At 31.4% G+C, this 16,663-nt stretch overlaps 1 protein-coding gene across 12 annotated transcripts in view; it reads right to left on the reverse strand.

The window, feature by feature from the left end:
* LOC129748243 (mucin-2-like) overlaps nt 1–16,663 on the reverse strand; it is a 578,750-nt gene that overhangs the window by 98,070 nt on the left and 464,017 nt on the right. For 5 of the 12 annotated variants that reach the window (XM_055742782.1, XM_055742784.1, XM_055742781.1 and 2 more), the window contains exon 4: nt 14,431–14,457. The exons of the other annotated variants lie outside the window; for them this stretch is intronic. The gene's annotated coding sequence lies outside the window, so the exon portion shown is untranslated. The remainder of the gene's footprint in view (nt 1–14,430; nt 14,458–16,663) is intronic. 12 annotated transcript variants of the gene reach the window in all.

Here is a 16,663-nt window from a genome sequence, read left to right on the forward strand (position 1 = left end):
GGGCGAATGTAGAAAACGAATACGGTAAAAGTATCATATTTTCATCATTTTACAGCCTGGACTGGCCATACTGAGCTCTTTGATTATTTCTACAACATTTGTGCCACTTTCTCATACTTTTTTGATCAATGGGAAAGGATTTTGGTGTCCAGTGCTTAGCTCCCGATATAAAAACTATGTAAAGCACATCTATATTTCTTTTTTTAAATCACATTTTTGTGATCCCAAACACAGGGACTGAACCTTCTACCACTGATCATACTGACAGGACACTTAGAACAAAAATTCGATCATTTTCTGGCTAATTTTTTTCGTCAAATTTAGCAGGTTCGCAATACCGACGGCAGGTGGCGAACCTATAATTTTTCCGGTAGAAATGCCCTGTAGGAAAAATGTACCTGTTTTGCACGATTTTACCGTCTAAATTGCCTGTTTTTTTGCGAAAGTCGGGTGGCACTTTCTAACTGGGATAGCATTTCTTCAAATCGATCGATGCGCACTCTGAAATCAATATTGCGTACTATCAATTCCAGAGTGCGTAAATTATCCAAAAAACGAAATCGACTGTTTAGTCAGTATGTTCAGTGCTTCTACTATTGGCATTGATTATGCTTCACAATGATCTTTGATCGAAAAAATAATAAATTATATAGTATATGACCAGGTTGTAAAAGCAACATCCCCATTATTTGTTATATCACATAATCAATACGATACTCAGAATTTTGGTTAAAATTTAAAGTCAGTTTTGCTGCAAACACTCTACAAAGCGAAAAAGTAGTGTTTTTTATCTGCTTTGGTAAGTTCTTTTGTTTCTATGTTGTTAGAAGTGCTTGCTATCTCCATATGTGAGTGCAGTTGTTCGTCCATTGTTTGTGTTCGATGCAAAAAAAGAGATTTATTGTCATTATTTCTTTCATAACTCTTCAAGGTGTTAATGTCCCACTTTGGTGTCTTCAGATGAAAGTTGCATCATGAATCGAGCTATACAATGGTATTTTTTGCAAAATATTCGGTGGTGCAGACGTTACGTTTAGACGCCATTTAAAGTTTATTTACAACTTTTCATGTTGAAGGTCATTATTTAATTTTTTCAACTATTCTGTTTGGAAAGCTGATAAAATTTTAATGCATTTTGATGTGCTATTTTATAATTTCCGTTGAGAAACAACAGAGTTATGTAGCTTTGAAAAATGGTTATTTTTTATTTACAAAAAAATCTAACCGAAGCTAACTCAAAAAATAAAAATGTTAGAAATCTGAAAAAATACATGTGTTTTTAAGTCGCAAAAATGAACCAAATTTTCAATTTTGGGGAAAATCTGAAGACCCCCGGCGCAAATTGTCAGATAATAAAAAAAAAATCCCCTTAGGCAAAATCTGAATATTTTAAAATGGAAATTTAATTTTTATTTAAAACTTATAAATTTTCGAATTGCAAAAAAGAGTTTAAAATTTGAAATAATAATTTTAAATTGATAACAATATGAATAAAAAGATAATTTTTTTTTTCATTATAAAAATTGGAGTTTTGTGAATAGGATTTAGATATAAGATATTAGAAAATTTAAAAACTTATTTATGAAATTAAGTTTATGTTTTATTAAAATATGTTGACAAAAAACATAAATAAAAAAAATTGAGATTGAAATTGATTTCTTGAAGATTGCTTTTATCTGCAGTTTTTTATTCATGACATGCATCATTTTTTACATTACTTCAATTAATCGAAGTGAATGTTGAGGTTTCTCGGGTCTCAAGTTTTAAATATCTGTCACATGAATACAACATTATCGGTACGTTAAATTAAGATTTCATGAATGAATTGTAAAGTTAAAACAGTTGGTTTGTACTTCTGAACTTGTATACGCTTCTATCGTTGCGCTCAGGCATACAAAAATGGAAAATGTAATTTTCACTGAAATTTTTATACATTTTATGGAAAGTAGTCACTTTGATTAAAATAAGTTCAGCTGAAGATGTAGGAGGTAGCATATTCCATACCATATACCATATACAGGTACTGTAAAATCAAGATAAAAAATGGCAAAAAACGATAATTTTTCGAAAAAAATAAAACTTGTAATTAACTTATTATGGAACACCCCAACCAAAAAAGCTATAGGTGTTATACATCGCTGTTCACTAGACTGGCCCACAACAAAAAATATCCTTATATTCCACGCGGCACCCCCTAAATTTGTGCATTTTTTTTTTTTCACCTAAATGACTTTTTGAAAGTTTTTAGGTCATTTGAAAGAAGCACGAGCTGGCGCAAAGGACTTGAAATTTGTATGGAGATTTTTGGTAAAATGTATGAATAATCGACATACTTTCACAGTTTCACTCTTGGTGTTCTAAAATATGTTACCAGTATGCTAGAAAGCTCAGAATTTCAGGAATTTAAAAAAAATCCTTATAATCCACGCGGCATCCCCTAGATTGGTGCATTTAGGTGAAAAAAAGACTTTTTGAAAGTTTCAGGTCATTTGGAAGAAGCACGAGCTGGCGCAAAGGACTTGAAATTTGTATGGAGATTTTCAGCAAAATGTATGAATAATCGACATTCTTTCACTCGTTGTGTTCTAAAATATGTTAACAATATGCTAGAAAGCTCAGAATTTCAGGAATTGTAGTTCAAACAGTGACAAACAAATTTGTAGAAGATTAAGATGCGATACGAGTTGACTGTGATGAGTTGTCCGCAATTTAATGTGTGATTTTTTTCGCATTTGTTAGATATATCGTGAACGGAGTATGGGCTAATAATTGCACTAACTTGATCGCATCGTCTCACAATGAGAATAACGAATAGAAAGTTTGTAACCTTTCTTTCAACTTTTTGTTGCAGATATTTGTTAAAAAATAAGCTATAATTTTGCCTAGAACACAAACTTTCTATCTGTTATTTTCATTGTGTGACAATGCGATCAAGTTAGTACTTATAATCCACCTATACACCGTTCACGATATATCGATGAAACGCGAAAAAAAAATCACGCATTCAATTGCAAATAACTCAACACAGTCAACTCGTATCGCGTCATAATCTTCTACGAACTTGTTTGTCATTGTTTGAACTACAATTTCTGGAATTCTGAGCTTTCTAGCATATTGTTAACATATTTTAGAACACAAAGAGTGAAAGAATGTCGATTATTCATACATTTTGCTGAAAATCTCCATACAAATTTCAAGTCCTTTGCGCCAGCTCGTGCTTCTTCCAAATGACCTGAAACTTTCAAAAAGTCATTTTTTCACCTAAATGCACCAATCTAGGGGGTGCCGCGTTGAAAAAAATGTTGTAAAAATCATCCCATACAAATTGGGCCAGTCTACTATTCACATTAAAAAAAGTTTTTTTTAATTTATTGTTCTTCAAACATGAAATTCTGCTCCTGTGAATAAAAAACATGTATGTATGAATGTACCGTTAGTAACCTACGATCTAAACTAATCGATTATACCTTAAGTTCAATCTTATGATGGTTTTATTTCGTTTTTTCAGATTTTGCCACCAGACATTCCCTTAAAAACGCTATTAAGTGGCTCAAAAATATTCAAATTTTGTTAGTTTCGAAACAGTTGGATCCACTAAATTGCCCTCAGTTTCTTGAAAATGTATGGACCTTTAAAAACTGGACCAAAAAGTGGCAAACATTGGAGCAGAAGGATGCAGCCACCTAAAATACACATTGGACGAAGTTGAAATTCTAATAGGAAGAATTTCAAATGAAAGTAATGAATATTATAGACGGATAGATTAGATTTGGAAACATGATAGGTGTTGAAAATGAGCCAAGAGCGTCATTTGAGAAAACTTCTTGCCGCACAAGACCATTTGTATCATTGTATAGATCAATGCAAAGTCAGCCTATCGACTTTGCTTCTTCGAGACAATGATACGGTGCGGGACAAATGGTCAGAGAGCGAAGCCGACAGACAAAATAATAATGCAGTCAAGTAGTGAACTTTGAAAAATTCCAGTAAATTCAATTTTTGTTGCATGGAAAATCTAAAGACAGCCAAATGTTAGAATTTTCATTAATTTTGTAGTCATATTTTTTCAAACTCTACCATTGCCCAAACAGTATTTACAAGCAATCGAATGAAAAGTAGGTTTTTCAGACCACTTTTATGAACTTTCTGCGACCATTTCATTAAAAAAAAATTAAAAAAAAATTCTTGGCTTCATGATGTAGACATTAACTTCAGCTTTCATATGCATAAGACAAATATTTTTTTGGACGTGTAATACATGAAATACAGCAGTTTTCCTGAGGCATGTTTTTTCGGAGTTTTTTCTTTCATGCTGAATAACGAGACAACTAGAAGTTTTAGCTATATATAATGTTCTAAACATATTTTACTGACATAACAAGGTTTCTATGGATATAAGTTTTATATGAAATTTTTAATAATTCAAACGAGTTAGATAGATTTTACTTTAGGAGTGTCAAATTGACACTCTAAGTCGGAAAAGGGAGTTTTTTGTCCAGGCTTCCAGGGTTCGTCCATAAAAAAAGTAAAGATACAATATTAAAGAAGTTTTGAATTCATTTAGGGTCCCCGAAAAAATTATTGTATTTTGAAGCTTCTGAAAAAAGTTACAAGCCTTCAAACTTGTAACTGTGTCAAAATGACACTCTAATGCGGATGATGCGGGTGCGGGTGCGGGATGCGGGTTAAAAAACAATAAATAGTTATTTTTTACATTTTCTCATGAAGATTATCTTTATAGAAAGTATTTCGATCAAACGATTGGTTTGTGAGTTACACGCATTCGTAACTGTCCCATTTCTTAATAAACCAAGTTTTAAGAAATATCCGTGGAAACAGAGAACCGTGGCGACACTGTTAAAAAAAAAAAAACAATAAAAAGGACTATCATGAAGATGTGCTCTTTATGTTTATATGTTCTAGTGACAGAATGCAGTTCTCAGCTAAGTGAAGAAAGTAACAAAAAAATACGCAACACAATATTTTTCTTTTCCTAGTACCCATAATTTACTTTGGGTACAACGCTTGGGAATAGAAACTCACGGTTTCGGTTAGTCATAATTTTTGCTAGCTTTGTGTAACCTCAATTTAAAATATCCCCTTTATCACGAAGGAAGATCTGACTTTGAGCAAGTGTTTCCTTGAAAATTCGTGACTATTAAATTCATATGCAAACGTATTATTTGTTTCTTGAGTAATCAAAATCTGATTTTCGCATTGGTTTTTTTTTGTAAAACAATTTGTCATAAAGCAGAAACATGTTACATTCTTGAAATTGATAAAAATCGAGTTGACGAAAAAAAAAATTAAGGTTACTATTGAAACGTAAGTCCCTTCCTGATGTACTCAAAGAAGCAATCGAAAATCATTCGACATGTCAAGTGAATTTTAGCGAGTCACGCTACGTGTCTCGCAGAATAAGACCCGTTCGTTTAAATGTTTTACTATTTTTTTTTTCTTGCAACACTGTACAATATCATTACCAAAAAAAGAGATAAAAATATGGTTCAAGGTCACAGCAAGTTTATTTTATTCTTTAAGATATTTAGTTCAATGGATTTATGTTCATCAATTTAAAATCAAATCTCTGTTAATTTTTAGAGCATTTTCTACACCTTTGGCGGTCTTTAAAAAAATGGGTATATTAAAGTTGCCAGATTTGATCCAGCACGTAACCGGGCGGGACCAATTTTCTAAAAACCTGGAAAAATCCAGGCATTTCATTTTGAAATTGTTGCCTTTATCCGGGCAATATAGGGGCAAGTTTTGCCAAATTCCAAGAATTTTTCGAAAAAATCAAGAAAAAAAACTTAAAAATTTAGTATTTTCACGAACATTTATCAGCAGATTTTAAATTCAATTTTAGGCTTCCAAGAATCCTTTAGAATTATTTTTATAAAACTTGGTACAAATATTTGATTTGAATGTCAAAATAAAAACTTTTTATAATACAATACTTTTTTGCCGGACTGTACTTTTCCCAACTTTTGTTTTAAGTATCCGAGCAAACCCGGATAAAACCGGTCAAACTGGAAACCTTAAGGTATATAAAATTTAAAAAAATAAAATCAGAATCATCTGCAATACGGCAAGGAATAAAAGCTACACAGTATTAAATAATTACATGTTATAACCTGCAAATAATTGGAACAAGTTATTTCTACTAAATTTACATGACTTATGACGTAATGTTAATTCTCGAAAGTAAAAAAAATGACATTGTGAATTTACATGACCATAACAATGAAACCGTTCCGGATCATTATTCCTTTTAAGTTTTTGAATCATTGTTTTATCAATTTCTACACAGTATTAAATAATTACATGTTATAACCTGCAAATAAATGGAACAAGTTATTTCTACTAAATTTACATGACTTACGACGTAATGTAAATTCCCGAAACGAAAAAAATGCTATTGTGAATTTACATGACCATAACAATGAAATCGTACCGGCTCATTATCCCTTTTTAGTTTTTGAATCATTATTTTATCGAATTCTTGCCATCAGCTTAATAACAAAGCATGCCAATGGTTTAAAAGATGTTCATAATGTTAATGATTACTTGAAATCCACGAGCTCCAGATTTGACACAGCATTTTCATCGCGCATCAAATCGAACTTGCTGCTTACCGGTCGGCCGTTCGGTGTTTGTTTGTGAAACGATCCTGCTACAGGGTGTGTCTGATTTTTTTTTTAGTTTCGTTAATACTTTTTGGAAGGATGATTTTGAAAACAGTTTTTCATTACTTTTCAAAATAGGTAGCACTAAGTTTATCCAGAATTTTTTTTGATTGATAATACTTGTTATTTGTTCGTAGTACTTTGAAATGTCCTTTGCAAAATTATGGAATGTAGAGAAGGGGTAATGAAGCTTATATTTTAATTGTATAAATATTAAACAATTCAAAACGATTCAAATCCAAGAACTTGATTTTTTGAATTCTCAAATTATACTTAAATCGAAGAATAAAGAGAAAAAAAAACTTTATTGTGCTGAATCTTTTGTAACAACAAATTGAGAATATTGTTGACCTTTTCATGCTATATTTATTTGAACCAAAAGTTTACTACTTTTTGTGCTATGCATTTATAATTGTTAGATTTCAAATCAATGTTATCGGTTAGAGTTATTCTTATATATTTTTTAAATACAAAGAATCAAAGACAAGAGGTGAACTGTTGCTAAGAACAAAATATCACTTCTCCAATAGAGGCTACAAAATTCTATCGAGTAATAGATATACTATTTTTAAAGTGTGTTTTTTACAATATGCTATAAAACATAATTTATTTTTGGCGAAAATTGTTAAAAGGATTTCACTTTTTTATATTTATTAAAATTGGCAAACAATAAGACACACCCTGTACGCGACAGCAACGTGTCTGATTCCAAACATCGTTTCAAGCAAAAGTCATGTAAAATTACAACAAATAGACCTGAATGAGGAAACGCATGTTTTTTTTTCAGGGCTGCATTATTATATACAACACATCTGACCGAATTTTACTTGAAATCAAATTTTACATCAAATGTAAAATTCAGATTTTTTTTTGTGTGTAGCCATCAGCCTTGTAACAAAGCATGACAATGATTAACAAAATATTCATAATGGTTAACCTAACCGAAATCCACGAGCTCCAGATTTGAAACAGCATTTTCTTGGCGCATCAAATTGAACTTGCTCCTTACCGGTCGGCCGTTCGGTGTTTGTTTGTGAAACGATTCTGCTACAGGGTGTATCTGTTTATTTTTAGTTTCGTTAATACTTTTTGGATGGATGATTTTGAAGACATTTTTTTCATTTCTTTTCCAAACGATAGCACGAAGTTTATCCAGTATGTTTTTGAACAATATTACTTGTTATTTGTTCGTTGTACATTAAAATATGCTTTGCAAAATGATGGAATTTGTGGAAGGGGTAATGGAACTTGTCATTTGTTTGTTTGAATATTAAACAAATCCCAACGATTCACTTGTAGAAAAATATTTTAACCTGATTGTATTTGGGCTTAAAAGTTTATACTTAAATCCAAAAATAGAGAGAAAAAAAATTTTCTTGTGCTGAAATTTTGGTAACAACAAATTGAGAATATTGTTGACCTTATTATGCAATATTTTATTTAAACAATAAGTTTGCCATTCTTGTGCCATTCATTTTTAATTGTAAGATTTCATATTAACCTTATCGGTTAGAGTTATTATCTATATATATAAAAAGTAATTTCCGTTTGTTTGTTTGTATGTTTGTCTTCAATAGGCTCAGCTGCCTTAAGAGCTAGAGAGCTGAAATTTGGCATGGGTGCTCATTAGGACCAGGAATGATGAAAAATGTTTTTAGGTTTTCGGATGACCCCTTTTGAAGGCAATCGGCCATACAACGACGGTTTTATTCCCCCGAACCAAAAGTCATGGCACCCATTTTTTGAACCGACTTTCGTTTCCGTTCGTTTCGTTGGCGGGATTATTTTCACCATCACCATAGGCAGGCTATTAGAAACGACCATCCAGAGCTTACATGTACTGGATAGCAAATCAAAGCTTGCTCAGCATTAAAAATTTGAAAGTAAAAATTTTGGCGGGTGTTTTTTGTACCTACTACTGTTCAAAGCACATGCTACCGTTACGAGATATTTGGATGCAATTATAAGCCTACATTTTGATTGGAAAATAAAACTAGCCTGTAGGAATATATTGACTAGAATTAGTAGTGGCTTTCAAAGTGCTCTTTACCGCGGCTGGGGGGCTTTAAGGGTCAACCATTTTTATATTTTTGGAATTCCTCATAGAGAAAAAAAAATTTTTTTTAGATTAAGAGTTATGAGTTCAAGGCTGCGATTTTAACGCATTTTGTTGGGGGATTAGAAAATTGATAAGATAATAAAATTTGAGGTTTTGAGTTTTATACAATTCGATTTCACTGACCAATTTCTAACTTTTAAGTTACCATTGATGACCAATGTGGTCGATTCTACCATCTATTAATGGGATGTTTGTGCCCATTAAAAAAAACAAAAAGAGCTCAAAAAAACCTTTTTCATGATATAAACATGGTGTTTTCGAGATGATTTGTTTTCGATAACTTCAAAAAACTATTAGTAGAACTTCCAACATTTAAGGTAAACTAATAATAAAACAGTACAAAATTGAAATGCGAAAAAAACACACACATGCAATTAAAAACATGCAAAGTGAGTTTCCAACATGCTCAACGGAATCATCCATATTGAAAAGTGGGATAATCTTCAACAGATATTTTCATTAGATAAGGGATGGAAAAGATAAAAAAGCAGTTTAATCTTTTGAAGATAAAACTATTAGGCCAAATCTATTCAAGCTTCCTAAGAAATGATGTTTGTAAAAAATTGAGGTATCAAATTCAAAATAAGGGGCCTGCTAAAGGTTTCAATATCTTAGTCATCGTTTCGTTTTTATACATCGGATTGGGTTGAAAATTGGAACATCGGAGTTTTTTGGGACAAACAATTGAATTCACTTATCCAAATTAAAATCAAGGGTCGGCCTAAGGGGTCGTCTATTTTAACTATTCACTGTTTTTGCGATATTGTTGTTATTATACATCGGATTTAGATGAAAATTGGTACACGAGAGTTTTGAGGGCCGATCAATCGATTTCAGGTATTGAATTCAGCGTAAGGGGCCGGCAATGGGGTCGTCAATATTAACCTTACAATATTTTTGAAATATCGTCGTTATTATACATCGGATAAGGATGAAAATTGGCACACGGTAGTTTTCAGAGACGGACAATCGACTTCAGACATCAAAGATTGTATAAAAGGCCACCAAAAGGAGTTTAACTTTTTGGTAATAATTGCGTTGTTATGCGACGATCGACTCGACAGAAGAGGTGTTCGTCAAATATTTTTGCATTTATAACTTTACAATCAATTCGGAAATGCATCTGAAAAATATTTGGCTATTGACTTTCATACAAACTGTTCATGACATATTCCAAGTTGAAAGCGAAACGGAGTTCGTATGGGATCAGCTAGTTATATATAAAAAATAGAATAAGGGACTAGAGGTGAACTGTACACAGAAAAAAAATCTGAGCTTAACATGTCATATAAAGTTTGATTTCATGTAAAATTCAGTCATATGTGTTGTATATTATAACGCAGCCCTGAAAAAACCATGCATTTCTCATTCGGATCAATTTGTTGTATTTTTACATGACTTTTGCTTGAAACGATGTTTGGAATCGAAAACATTGCAGTCGCACACAGGGTGTGTCTAATTGTTTGCCGATTTTTATTAATATAAAAAGGGAAAATCTTTTAAAACTGTTCACAACATTTATAAATAATGTTTTATTGCCTTTTTGTAAAAAAAAAAATCAAAATAGTATACAACTCGATAGAATTTCATATATCTACTTTATTGGATAGAAGTGATATTTTGTTCAAAGCTACAGTTCACCTCTATTCCCTTATTCTATTTTTTTATATATAATAATAACTCTAACCGATAAGGTTTATATGAAATCTTACAATTAAAAATGAATGGCACAAGAAAGGCACACTTATTGTTTAAATAAAACATTGCATAATAAGGTCAACAATGTTCTCAATTTGTTGTTACCAAAATTTCAGCACAAGAAATTTTTTTTTCTCTCTATTTTTGGATTTAAGTATAAACTTTAAATCTAAAATAAAATCAGGTTAAAAGATCTTTCTACAAGTGAATCGTTGGGATTTGTTTAATATTCAAACAAACAAATGACAAGTTCCATTACCTCTTCCACAAATTCCATCATTTTGCAAAGCATATTTTAATGTACAACGAACAAATAACAAGTAATATTGTTCAAAAACATACTGGATAAACTTCGTGCTATCGTTTGGAAAAGAAATGAAAAAAATGTCTTCAAAATCATCCATCCAAAAAGTATTAACGAAACTAAAAATAAACAGATACACCCTGTAGCAGAATCGTTTCACAAACAAACACCGAACGGCCGACCGGTAAGGAGCAAGTTCAATTTGATGCGCCAAGAAAATGCTGTTTCAAATCTGGAGCTCGTGGATTTCGGTTAGGTTAACCATTATGAATATTTTGTTAATCATTGTCATGCTTTGTTACAAGGCTGATGGCTAGAAATTGATAAAACAATGATTCAAAAACTAAAAAGGAATAATGATCCGGAACGGTTTCATTGTTATGGTCATGTAAATTCACAATGTCATTTTTTCCTTTCGAGAATTAACATTACGTCATAAGTCATGTAAATTTAGTAGAAATAACTTGTTCCAATTATTTGCAGGTTATAACATCTAATTATTTAATACTTTGTAGGTTCCTGGGCACTTAATAGGAGTCAAGTCAAAAATCTTCTTATCTATAATTGTCTTTCTAGTTCTTTTAACTGTCGCTTTGTTTTTTTCTTTCGAATTCTTGACCTGCCATTTTGCCCTTTTAAGTCTTCATGGAGTTAAAATTTGACGATTTGGAAAGATTCTGAGACGTTCATGGTTATTTAACAACAATCACTTTCTTACAACATGAACGATTTTTTTCAGATTCAATATCGTATTGGAATTAGTAACGTACCAACTTTTCACGAACAAGTAATCTTATAGAATGTCCATCAGAATCACTACTGGGTTAAGAAACTCTTTGAATTGTTTTTTGAATTTTTTAAATTATCTTTTAATTGATTTTTTAAAGATATAAATATATGTGATTGAGACTATAGAACATACACAAATACTTTACATGGGATATAGAACCAAGAATCGAACTTCGCCACCAACAGTTGATTTCTCCCATTCCTTATGTCTTTTAAAATATTTTAAATCCATTTAGAAACCCTAAAGACGATGAGTAGCAGAAATATTTCCACTTGTTCCAAAGTCGAATACGGGCCAGATTAACTTGCCATATCATTAAGAGCAGAAGAGTTTGTTTTGGGTTACAAATATACAATATTCCTTTTTCTTTCATCTGTCTTCCTTCCAACCAATATGACTGATGGATGCACCGCATCGCTACCAAAATGTCGTAAGACTGTAAAAGTCATCGTTTTGTTTTGATCTCATCAGGCGGGTTCACGTTATGTTGCTACTTCAGACCCACTGAAAAGGTAGGCCAGGAAACGTGTGATGGATGAAAGATGGGTGGAGAAGCGCGTTCACTTCTTAACGGGGTGCGATCGTATGTCGATTGTTCGTTCACGCTCTTTCTGTTCCTGAATCTGAGGTGTCAGGAAAACTGGCTGACTGGAGTCATGTTTCCGAGGATGAGATTGATATGTTTCACGGTTTGACAGGCAATGAGATGTTGTTTTGTAGTTGCTCATCTCGGATGTTTAGCTCGGTTTGAATGAAGGTTTCAATGAAATATGATCTTCCGTTTTATTGATTTTGGAAAGGCTAACACATTGAGCTTCGTCATGATGATCTTTATGCTGCTGGTAAAGTTGGTTGTTCATTGGGTGTTTATGAAAATGTGTATGAAATCTCAGGGCGAAATTTAGCAGGAATTTTGGATTTTAAGGTTCTTTAAAAGTTCTTCAACACTTAACAATCATTGTCTATATTAATTCGTGAACAACCTTTCGACATATTTACGGTTTAAAAACCACCGCTTTTGAACCTCCAATCTAACACAAGAACAGGTTGTACACTTGGAAAAGTCCAATTTAATGGCAGAAACATTTCAAACCGATACTTAAAGGGCATCAAAATGTCACAGCGGATTTAGCTGGATTGCAAAAAGTCGCCACATTAATTTCGTATAGATAAGGACTCAAAAAAAAACAAGGTTTGAACTTTTAAGAGATCATCCAATACTATACTTTTGGTAACTTTTTGAGCCATATAATCCTTTGGCTCAATTACGAACAGAAATTTTGGTATCAATGTGTATTAAAATATCTTGGCCTTTTGGTTTTAATGGATTTATTTCATCTTATCACGCATCATGAAGAAGAAATAATACAGTTGACTTGACAAGTGATAGCATAAAAATAAGTAAGGAACGTAAAGGCAAGATGGGAACACGAGGGCAGTTTCAATTTTGGCAAAACCGTGTTTTTGAGTATTTGCTCGAAACGCGCATTTCATTTGAGTTTTTTTTACTATTGTATACATACACACAATATTCTTAAATGTTGCAGTCTGATAGTAATAATTACGCTCAAAAAAGCATAACAATTTCATTTTTTTTCTCAATTTTATAGACATTTACCCCATAAATATTACAATTGGCCACTTTGAATTAGATATTGTTTGAATGGTGATATCTTTCTGATTGCAAAACTGTAAAGTAAGTAACTGAACTCGTCCGAACTCAATAGATATAACCAAGGTTGTCAAAAAAAAAACTGTGTTTTTGTTAAAAATTATTCTGATTTTCTGTGATTTTACACAAAATTTTCGTGGTGGTTTTCTGTGATGCTATTTATATTCATTTCATTAAAAATTATGACACATTCTGTGATTTTGTACATTTTGGTTCAGAATATCAATAACTTTAACAATGTTATAATATTTCTTTAATTCAAAGTAATAAATCCATAATATTTAAAGACATCAAAAGTTATAATTTTGAAACAATTTAACCAAATTCAAAAAATCTTTTAATTATGTGATTATTAAGAATTCTTTGTTCTGTAACACTGATTCTGTGCTGAAGAATTGCTGACATCTTCTACAAGAAGCCTTGGAAGCTAAAATCGACACTTTTGAGCTAAAAATTAATCAATCGAAGAGCACTAATTTCAGGAATCCTCTTATCCTGTATGTTGAAAACCATTGGATATTTAGCACTTACTGTACGCAATTCTCCAGTTTTTTGATTAGGTCTTTTTGCTACTTATCATATTTTTCAAGTGAAAATATTCACTTGAAAAACGCGTTAGCTTAGGGTGCTCGCCTTGTAATAATTTATTTTGATGAAAAAGGTTCACAAAAAATAATTAACAGATCGAATTAAACGATGCAACTCGCTTTCTCTCACGACTTGTCAATGCCTTGGAGTGACAAATTGGCCAATTGGATTGCGGTGTCAGCTGTGCGTGTGGCAATTGTACAAATCACGTTATTATGAATTGTGACAAATGCATCCGAATGGATGCAAACTGATATGGCGTGCTGCTGCAAAGATTATGGTTTATTTGGTTCGTTGCAGGAATGGGGGAACTAAATGATTCAGCATTGTTCGCGCGTTCAATCGGACTAGATTCATGCTTGGAATTATTTTAGCCGGATTTTATTGGACAGAATTTGACGATACAGGGTTCATTTGAGGTATGCACAGGATTAACATAACCCAATTTGTCACAAATGTTGCTAGGATATCATTACTCTACTGAATAGCTGAAAATTAAATAAACATTCATGATAGAATAATAATGGTGTCATGCATACGAATTGATTGTTACGTGATGGATGAAATATTTACCTGAGGTTTGTTCTGCCACCCGTCTATCTGGAAAGTAAAAACATATATTATTAATTATAGAAAATTAATTGATCACACAACAGAGATTTTTTATATTGTATGTACATAAAAAATATTTACGTAATAAATTTCGGCTATTTCATATTACTGTGGTGTTAAATTTCTGGAATAGTTGTAAATTAGAAGGTTACAAGAAACACGGTGTACTGAAAAGTTTAACGTAACTTGGTATAAAATTTCATTGTTTTATTTCTTGAAGATTTTATATTGTCTTTGAAAAGCAACTCGCAAAGCTTCCATAAGAAGACTACTAAATAAAACTGATCATGATTCCAATTCGGTTGATCGATTGGATTCTGGTTGGATATATTATTCTTATAAGCAAGGTTGCCTAAAATAATTCAGTGATTTTACCCAGAAATTCTGTGATGGTTATTTGTGATGGGAACAGCATAAATTTCTTTGAAAAGTCATGAAGAAATGAGTCTTATATACATTTCACTTAAGAAACATCATTTGAAATTACCAATTATAGCATTTTTTCCAAAACGAAGTTAGAAATCCAAAATTTATGTTGACATAACATTTATAATTTTGGAAATACGTTAAATATTAAAAAAAAATGTTAAATTGTTAAATTTGTGAATATTTCCAAAATTCTGTGTTCTGTGACACAGATTCTGTGATGAAACTTCACTCAAAATTCTGTGAAATTATAGATTTTTCTATGAATTCGGCAACTTTACTTATATGTCATTATATGTTGAATAAAAAAAAAAAAAGGTTTAAGAAGTTTTTACAAAAAGATAGCTTTGGAATATGTTGCTTTATGCTAAACAAGACCATATTTTCTGCATTTTTTCAATAATCCTAGTTTGGAAACTATGAAGGGGAACCCATTTTTCGGGTTGAAAAAGATAAATTTTCAATCAAATACGTTTACAAAATATTATACTCTTTAAAAACAGAGATATAATTCCTGAAATGATGTAAAAACCAAAAACTTTCAACAATTGAAAGAGCAGTAAAAAACTACACAATTATTAATTTGAAGTTCATATGTAAGTGGTTTATGTACAACGTGTATGAGAATTACAATTATGTTGAAGTGAGTATAAATAATAAATGATGATGTTATGCAATAACGATTAGCAGAATAGGATAAAAAGTGAAAATGAAATTGTTGATCTCCACATTTTAAATGGAATTTTGAGTTTAAAAAAAACATGAGTATTTTTTTCACAGAAACAATGTCTCCTACAATTATTCCTACAAATTTGTTCACTTTCTTCAATCTACTTTAGTCATAGCTAACATTTTGCTCAATAACTAAGCACGGTAGAAAAAAATAGTCGATTAGGGTCACATAGACCCGAAATATTGTATACTCGAAACAACTGAACCGATTTTCATAAATAATAGAAATAGAATCGTCTACATCAGGGGTGAGCAACCTTTTAAACCAACGGGCCAATTCAAATTTGAAATCTTGTCGGCGAGCCGCTCTTAAAAATAAAATTTTTAATAATAAGCAGAGCTTTATGCCATTTTTTGAACTAAAATTTTTTTTACGAAAAAAACCTGAAAAAGGAAAGTTGAAACGAATTCACATTTTTAAAAACAAAAATTCAACATAACTTTTTCAATACCCGATATTGAAGAGGTACATCACTAAATCTTTGTTATTTTTAAATTCTTTCAATTATTAATGGTAATTTTTGGCGAACATTCATTCTAACAACATTCTTGTTGAAATCTATGGTATTATTCCTCATCATTTTCATTTAAAAATCTTCTGGAGTTTACCACAGTGATAAGTAAGAGTGTGAAAAATATATATTCGAAGCGTTGGTCATTGAATTGCTAATCACAATTGAAACTTAACCTTAAAGACTAGATTTTTTTCCGGTGAAAATTTCGATTTTTTAAATTGATGTTCAGTTTTAGTTCATTGCATTGAGATGTTGAGCAAAGTTGTCGAAATTACAGAAAAACGTTTAATTTTACATGTTTTTAACCAACTTTCATCAAAACTACATTCTTGATTCTAGAATTTTTATTCAGATTTTTTTAATTTTTAACCTTATTGAGACATCATTGGGATAGGATTTCTAAAGCTATATTATGACTTTGGTAATGTGAAATGCGAATCATAAGTGAAAAACCTCAATTTATTGAGGTTTGTTACAAATTTTCTATCATATTTCTGAAAAAAAAAAATCACAGATAATCA

Source organism: Uranotaenia lowii, chromosome 2 (genome assembly GCF_029784155.1).
Source record: "Uranotaenia lowii strain MFRU-FL chromosome 2, ASM2978415v1, whole genome shotgun sequence".
Classification (NCBI taxonomy): Eukaryota; Metazoa; Arthropoda; class Insecta; order Diptera; family Culicidae; genus Uranotaenia; species Uranotaenia lowii.